We start from the raw sequence: 9,523 nt of genomic DNA, 5'->3' as shown, positions 1-9,523 counted from the left end.
ACTGCGATGTTAATATGAATGATGTTGCTGATAATTTAACTAAACAAGGAACTGAGATAGACATCGTTAATATGAAGTGCCCAAAGTACGAAAGAAATAACCTACCCTCTCTTAATCTAACCTAACCCAACCTAGCCTAACCCAAGATACTCTAACCTAACCTAAACTAACATGACCCAACCTTGCTGGAAGGGCATTATTAGACGTCGGATTCCCCGTCTGCACAAGACCAAACACGGAATTCTCCGACGATTCTTTTAACATTTTAATGTTCTTGGGCCGGCCCACTGTCACCGTGGTCAGTTTGGATGGGATCGGAGCATTTTGTGTTTTCGAGGTTTAGAGGATTGATTTTTTGTTTCATTTTTTCCAGCAGTTAACAATAAATAATATGATTGGATTCGAAATCCATTCATCGAAAGTTCGGATAATTTCTGTTTAACAATGATAGATGAAGAAGACATGGCTACTATATTCACTGATTGTAAATGAAGATAAGGAACTATAAGTAACTATATTTTGATTTTTTTTTATCTATTTAAAAGAAGAAGAGGTGCCACCCCACATGTATATTATGTGAATTAGTATTTTATACTCTTAATACCATTAAATGTACAAAGGAAAGAACTATTTATTCTATTGACGAAGTAATGATAGTTTGTTTATCAAACATACGGCGAGGTAGGTAGGAAAAAGACGATATTTTCAGTCACACAGGCGAATTTTAGATAAATATTTCTAAAACATGACAGTGATTGAGGCATAACTCCTATAATTCTTTATGGCTGTATCTCATTTATTTTTTGGACGAACAAACTAGATATAATGATAGTGACACTTGACAAGTCCCTTCACTTTTGTATGTTGTAATAATGCTAACCTATTTTTTGTCGATAAAATATAACAGTCACGCGTTAAACAAATATAGAAAATGAAAAAGATTAAAGTCTCAGGTTAAGAGAAAACTTCAGAAAGGGGACAGGGTAGACTCTAAAGATTGGGCATTGCCCCCATGTTTAAATGGCCCCTCCTGTTTTTTTTTTTTAATTATTACTATTAATTATGATTATAATTAATAATGATAATTAACAAAAAAGGTGAGGAGGAGAACAGGGGTGGAAAGGAAGTTGGGAGATAGGGTTGATGAAAGAGTATTAGGATGGTTTGGACACATGGAAAGAATGAGTGAAGAAAATTAAGATTAGTAAAAGAGGTGTGGAAGGCAGAGGTGGAAGGAGTAAATATGAGGTGATGTCCTAGAATGAGATGGATGGATGGGGTAAAAGGGGCATTAAAAGAAAGAGGAATGTCTGTTGACGAAGGACGGGAGAGGACAGATAGGGGTGAATGGAGAGGGGTTGTGTATAGATGATGGTGTGATGCATGAGGGGGAGTGGGTGGGGGATAGGGGGTGAGGAAGTATGTATGAGAAATTTGACGCAGCCCGAGGGGATTTCTTCCCGTCTTCTCCTCTTCTGCATGAGGGGACGGAGAAAGGGGGTTCGCCAAATTAATGAAGCGGCCTTGCTGTGGATGTGCTGTGTCTTGCGACACTGCTTCTGACCCAGGGCAGTGGACAGGATGCAGGGATGACCCGTCATCCAGGAGGTGCCAAGATGGGAGGAGGGTGGAGGGGAGTGTAATATATAAGGGATGGAATGGGTGGAAGTGGTTTCTATGCCTTTTTCTTTTTGGCTACCCCCCGTGTAAGGGGGAAAAAGCCTTTGGTATATGTATATATGTATATATGTATATATGTATGTATTATTATTGATTATTGGTAAATTTTAGAAGTGCACACCTACGCGATATAGCAATAGAAAATTAATTATTAATTTTGTAAATTATAATACATCAACGTAATATGCGATTTTCTTGGCGGAAATCAATAACAAAAAAGTTGCTAAAACCGATTTACTAACGAACGAAGTCGCGGCGGTTGAATGATACGCCATGTTTGTTTTGATAGATGCCGAGGTCGAAGAAATGAAAGGATGATAAATTCGTCTATTCTAACCTAACCTAACTAACCTACGTAACCTAACCTATATTTAGTAATTCGGTACCTCAAATTCTAAAGATCATCCAGGTCGTCGTTGTCGTCACGGATGCTGATGGCCTGATTATCATTCTACCTCGGGTAATTAACAGGCGACAGCAGAGCCCCGTTTTCTCTCATAAAGTCCAAGAAAGCCCTATGTCTTTCTGACAGCGCTTATTAACTTCACCTGAAGTTGGAGAATACCCGGTCCATTACATTAAAGCCATCGTCTAACTGACAGTGATTGGACTGGACAGAAGACAGCATGGCGTCCGTACCGTATCCTAGCGACTTCGTTCGTTAGTAGATATGCTTGTAGCAAGTTTTTTTGTTATTTATTTCCGCAAAAAAATCGCTTACTACGTTCATGTATTCTAATCTACAAAATTAATATGCAATTCTCTAATGCTATATCGCGTAGGTGTGCACAATTAAAACTTTGTTTTTATCTTATATTATTATTATCATGATTATTATTATCATTACTATCATTATCATGATTGGTGGTGGAGGTGATTACTACTATTATTATTATTACTATTATTATTACCATTATTGTCATTACTATTATTATCATTACTATTATTATCATTATCATTATATCATTATTATATCATATTACCATTATATTATATTATTACATTATTATTATTATTATTATTATCATTATTATTATTATTATTATATTATTGTTATATTATTATTATTTATCATTATCAATTATTGTCATTAATATTATTATTATAACATTTCCGAACGCATTACTCAAGAACTTACAAACCAACTAGAATGCTCTTTGTTCTATTTGAAAAATGAAACCCTGAATTTAATTATGTGCAGAGCAATAAAGGAAAAATTTCTTGAAAATTGTGCATTTATTTTTTCCAAAAATTTTGATGATCACCTAAATAAAATATTCATAGTAAACTTAAATTGAAATGCACCCAAAAACAATTTTAGCCAAAAGTCTATAATACCAAACGATTGGATAAGGTAAGTTTGTTTTAAAATATACGTTTTTTTAATGTATTGTTTTTTCACAGTAATTAAATTCACTACAGTGTAGATAGTGAGGTAGAGAAGTGATTTATTGGGGAATTAAACTCTATTGGAGAGAGTAGTTATAGACAAGATTAACAGTTCAATTGAAAAAAGAACTTGTCTTTTCTACCTATGAAGCGGCCAATCGCAAAGACGCATGATTACAAATAATGGATAAAGGTATGTAGCATTTTTCAGATTATTTTTCGAAATCGAATTATTTCTTTCCAAGGATATTTGACTTAATTACAACATATTTCTTGGCATTCTTTGCAAAGTGTTCCTGCTATCATTTGTATGGTTTCAAGTGTGCTACTTCAGAAATTTTGAGAATCAGTGATATAGATACTGTATGAACATAAATATATATTTGTTAATGTACGTAAAAACAGACGCAAAGAAACACATGATCACATCAACACATAAACACACATGCAACCCCTCCACACACACACACACACACACACACACACACACACACACACACACACACACACACACACACACACACACACACACACACACACACACACACGACTCGTGGCTCAGTGGTAGAGTTCCCGGCTGCCACTACAGCGGTCCGGGTTCGAATCTTGGCCAGGGGTGATATAATTTCAGTATCGCTGCGCTTCGAGTCGTTACTGCAACTCTCGTGGGCAGGGAGTTGGATGTGTGTGTGCGTGTAAGGTTACAGCATTACCCATAGATCAGACATACGAGCTCTGAGCTCTCTTCCAGGAGGGAAATTGCTTTCGTTCACGGGTCCAGCACGTGATCCAAAGACCAAGGTGAACACACACGACTCGTGACGCAGTGGTAGATTTCCCGGCTGCCACTACGGCAGTCCGGGTTTGAATTTCGCCCAGGGCTGAAATAATTTCAGTATCGCTGCGCTGTGAGCCGTTACTCCAAGTCTCGTGGGCGAGGAGTTGGTTGTGTGTGTGTGCGTGTAAGGTCATAGGATTAACCATAGATCGGTCATATATGAGCTCTGAGCTCTTATTCGGGAGGGTAGTAACTGTCTATCACGAGTCTAACACGTGATCTAAGACCATGGTGAATTACCATGGTGAACTGCACACACACACACACACACACACACACACACACACACACACACACACACACACACACACACACACACACACACACACACACACACACACACACTTCAACGAACGGACGGCTTAGAAGACGTTCTGAAGAAAATTGAAGTTTCGTGGATCCCAACGCAAAGAGAAGTGCCTATTGTATTTACAGGGTGGGGGGAAATTGCTCGTGGGGTAGTGGGAAAGTAGGGAAAGAGAAGGGGAGGGATTGCTGAGGGAAATGGAAGGAAATGAGGAAGGAGAGGACTTGGCCCAGGCAGACAGGCGAAAGGTAAACAAACGACCCCCCGACCAGCTGAGCGACGATGAAATGTCTAATAAAAATGTAAAGATTAGAAGTATAGATAAGAGCAATACAGTAGAAAGTGATGAGAATATTTTCCAGGGATTTAAAGAGGGTGGGGGGGACACAAACCCCCCCGACTGACAAGACTAGAAGAGAAGGTCGATAAGATGATCGAGGACTTGGAGCGTAGGTTTGGTCATGTTAACAACATTATACGGAGAGTTGAAAAATTGGAAGAACTAGAGAAGGCGAACAAAAACTTAACTAAGGAAATTGAAGAATTAAAACAACAGTTAAAAGAAGTAAAAGATGAGAATAAAGTCTTAAAGGAGAATAATAAGGAGAACAAGGAGGGTTGGAAAAAAATCATAAAAATAGCAAAGTTGCATTCACTGACATAATCAGACAGCAAATGAATGAACAAACTGAAAACTCAGTTATTAAAGTGATGAGACAGAAGGAGACTTAGCAGACAGAAAGAAATGTATAATTATATTAGGAATGGAAGAGAAACATAACCCAGATAGAACCACAAGAATCAAAGAGGAAAATGAAAAAGTAAGAAATTTACTAGAATTAGTTCAGGAAGATGAACCAGAAATAATGAAACAAATCGAAGAGAAATTCAGGCTCGGGAAATATAGTACAGACAAGACCAGACCAATTAAGATTAAATTCAGGTCACAAACTACGGCTGAGAATATCTTATCCAAAACAGGGAAACTAGCAACAAGTGAACAATATAAAAAGGTATTGATAAAAAGGGAAATGAATAAAGAGGAAAGAGAGGAAGAAAAACAGAAAAGACTTGAAGCAAAGGAAAAAAACGAGATAAGAACGGAGTCAGAAAAAGAGAGATTCTATTGGAGAGTAGTGAATATGAAACTAAAGAAAGTCGACATACAAGAGAAAAACAAAAGGGAAACAGAGAACACAATGGAAGTGGCAGAAAACTAAGAGTGTCTTACACAAATATAGATGGATTAATAACAGGATTGAATGAGCTGAATGATTATTTGAAAGAAAAAGAACCAGACATAATGGGAATTGTAGAAACAAAATTAAAAGGTCCACTACCACCCAACAGTGTAGGACATGATGCATATAATTATTGGATTAGAAACAGAGTGAAAAAGGAAGGGGGTGGAGTTATGTTCCTGACTAAGAAGGATATAAACGTGAAGTGTGTCACATATGGAAAGAATACAGTAGAGATGATAATGATGGAAATAGAAGATAGAGATAAGAAGAGCAGAAAGTTTGTGATAAATTATGTGCCCCCGAAAACAGCCTCATGGGAAGAGAGTGAACATAAAAGTATGTTAGAGGACACAAAGATAACATTAAACAAGATAATGGAAGAGGGAGGAAAATTTGTTATGATGGTCGACTTTAATTGTAAAGAAATCTGCTGGGAAGAAATGACAGTAAAGGGTGAAGAAACAACAGTAGAAGAGAAATGGAATATTTTGACAAAAATTTACAAAAAAGGAGTGGAAAAGTATGTCCCAAGACAAAAACAAGAAAAAGAATATGTAAAATGCTGGTACAACAAAAGCTGTAGGGAGTTAAAAGACAAAAGAGACAAAGCCTGGACCAGATGGAAAAAAGACAGAAGACCTGAAAAATGGAAAATATATACCTGTTATAGAAATGAATATGTACAAATGTGCAGAGAGGAAAAGAGAAAATATGAAAAAGATATAATAGAAAAGTGTAAAGATCAGCCAAAACTATTCTACAGATTTGTAAACAATAAACTGAAAAACAAACAAGACTTGGAGAAATTAAGACAGGAGGGAGTTGAATACACTGAGGAAATGGAAATGGCGGAAATTATGAACAAACATTTTCAATCAGTGTTTACAAGGGAGAACATACAACCTGAAGAGAACGAATGGAAAGAGAAAGTCCCCCCTATGGAAGAAATAGAAGTAAAAAAGAATTAAATATTAACACACTTGAGTAATCTTGATGTCAGAAAATCGCATGGACCAGATGAAATAGCAAACTGGATACTGAAAGAATGCAGGAATGAACTGGCAGACAAAATACATAGCATACTAAATAGTTCCTTGAAAGAAGGAAAAGTTCCAGAAGATTGGAAAAAAGCAAATATAGTACCTATATATAAAGGAGGAAATAAAGAAGAACCTACCAACTATAGACCAGTCTCTCTAACAAGTACAATAGCAAAAATCTGTGAAAGAATTATCAAAAGTAGATGGGTAAAATATTTAGAAAAAAACAAAGTGTTAAATCCAAGGCAATTTGGATTCAGACAAGGACGATCATGCGTCACCAATTTAATATGTTTCTATTCAAGGATATAATACAAGAAAGAGATGGATGGGCGGACTGTGCATTTTTAGATCTAAAGAAAGCTTTTGACAAAGTACCACATAAGAAGTTGCTTAAGAAATTAGAAACTGAAGGAGGAATACAGGGCAAACTACTAAATTGGATGGAGGACTTTTTGCAAGAAAGAAAAATGAGAGTAGTGATAAGAAACCAGCACTCAAAATGGGATGAAGTAATAAGCGGTGTTCCGCAGGGAACAGTTCTGGCCCCAATAATGTTTGCTATATATATTAATGATATGGATGAAGGAATTGAAAGCTATATGAGCTTCTTTGCAGATGATGCAAAACTACTGAAAAGAGTGAAAACCGAAGAAGATTGTGAAGCACTACAGAGATCTAAATAAAGTACAGGAATGGAGTAGGAAGTGGGAGATGGAGTTCAATACAAAAAAGTGTAGTATAATGGAATTTGGAAAAAGCAAAAACAGAATAACAGGAGCATATAAATTGGGAGAAGAAGGAATAAAAAAAGTAAAAAATGAGAAGGACCTGGGAGTCATTGTTATGAATAATATGTCACCTGAGAAACATATAAATAAGATTTTTGGAGAAACTTATAATTTAATAAGAACAATCAAAGTTGCATTTACATACCTGGATGAAGAAATGGTGAGGAAAATCCTAATCACCCTGATAAGACCAAGATTGGAATATGCAGCAACGATATGGTCACCAAGTACAAAAAAATGTATAAAAAAAACTTGAAAGAATACAAAGAGCAATTACAAAATTGGCACCAACACTCTCAAAACTATCATATGAAGAGAGACTACAAAAACTTGAACTACAGACACTAGAGCAAAGAAGAGAGAGAGGAGATTTGATAGCTATTTACAGAATCATGAAAGGCATAGAAATTACTGATAGAGAGAATCTGATAAAATGGGATGACAGAAATACAAGAGGACACGGAAAGAAAATAAAAAAAGACAGCTATAGAAGAGATTTGAAAAAGAACAGCTTTCCTCACAGAGTAATAGACAGTTGGAACAAGTTAGATGAGAAAGTGGTGTGTGCAAAAACAATACATGAATCTAAAAATAGTTTAGATAAAATGAGATATGAAGATGGGACACCACGAGCATAGCTCCCCTTCCCATAAAATACAACTAAGTAAATACTAGGTAAATACATGCACCATGAATTTAAAAATAGTTTAGATAAAATGAGATATGAAGACAGGACACCACGAGCATAGCTCCCCTTCCCGTAAAATACAACTAGGTAAATACACACACACACACTCACACACACACACACACACACACACACACACACACACACACACACACACACACACACACACACACACACACACACACACACACACACACACACACACACACACACGCGCGTACACTAATTATCACATACATACGTACACAGTATCCCAACCTTTCCCCGTAAGCAAACACGCAGTTTCGAGTGTCTGTTTGTGTTCATATCTTTTGGGGCAAATGGATTGCATATTTTTTACTTCTTCTTTCGTTCTATTCTGCAAAGACTCTTTGACAATGTCCACAAGCTCTTCATGTTGCCTTCGAAGCAAATTGGAAAGCACAATATTGCATGGCCGCTTAGTATTTTTTCCATGAGCATTTTTATTTATCTAATTCATTTATTTATTTATTTATTTACTTATTTATTTTATTTATTAATTTTATTTTATTTATTTAATTTATTTATTTATTATTATTATTTTTTGTGAGGGAGGGAAGAGAGTGGAGTGTAGTGGAGTGTGTAGGGGAGTGGAATGGGTGGGAGTGGTTTCTATGCCTTTGTCTTTTTGGCTACCTCCCTTGTAAGGGGGAAAAGCCTTTGGTTATGTATGTAATTTATTTATTCAATTAATCTATCTAATTTATTCATTGTAATTAATTAATTTATCTATCTATTTATTTATTTGGTTTCTTTATTCTTTAAGCGGTCAAACACGGTTACATAAAGTTACAGGAAATCAAAACGTGGCAAGGGTATCTTTAATATGTCTCTCAATGTACGACTGATTTCATGGCCTATGCCTAGTAGGGTGACCTTACCAGCAAACCTACAGATCAGAGTGACAAGCCAATTCTTTATGAATTCATTTCATGATAGAAGAAAAATATATTAATTCTGATCGTGCTCTATATAAAACTCATTTTACGAGAGAGAGGGAAAAAATTAAATGAAACTGATTTCCATTTGTGAGGTGGTGGGGGGGAGAGGATGAAGGGAGGGAGGGGGAAGGGGAGAAGAAGAATGAGAGGGAGAGGGAGTGAGAGGGAGAGGAGGGAGAAAAGGAGGAGAGGGAGAGAAAAGGAGGGGAGAGAGAGAAGTATAAAAAGAGAAAGAGAGGAGGGAGTGAGGGAGGAATATAGAAAGGGAGAGAGGGTGAGGGAGAGAGGGAGAGGGAGAGAAAAGAGGGAGGGAAAAAGAAATATGAAAAAGAAAGAGAGGAAGGGAGAGAGAGGGATGGGGAGGGGGAGGAGTGGGAGGGGGAGGGAGAGGGAGGGAATGAGGAAAGGAGAGGGATGGAGAGGGAGGGAGGAAAGCGAAGGAGGGAGAAAGAGGGATGGAAAAAGAGGGAGGAGAGAGAAGGAGGGAGATGGAGGGACAGAGAAAGAAGGGGAGAGAATAAAGGAGAAGGAATGAGGGAGAGGGAGGGAATGAGGGAGAGAGAGGAAGAGAGTTGGGGAGAAGG

Source organism: Oratosquilla oratoria, chromosome 25, assembly GCF_046742065.1.
Source record: "Oratosquilla oratoria isolate Oo_2021 chromosome 25, ASM4674206v1, whole genome shotgun sequence".
In the NCBI taxonomy this organism is placed as follows: Eukaryota; Metazoa; Arthropoda; class Malacostraca; order Stomatopoda; family Squillidae; genus Oratosquilla; species Oratosquilla oratoria.
This window is presented reverse-complemented; position numbering follows the sequence as displayed.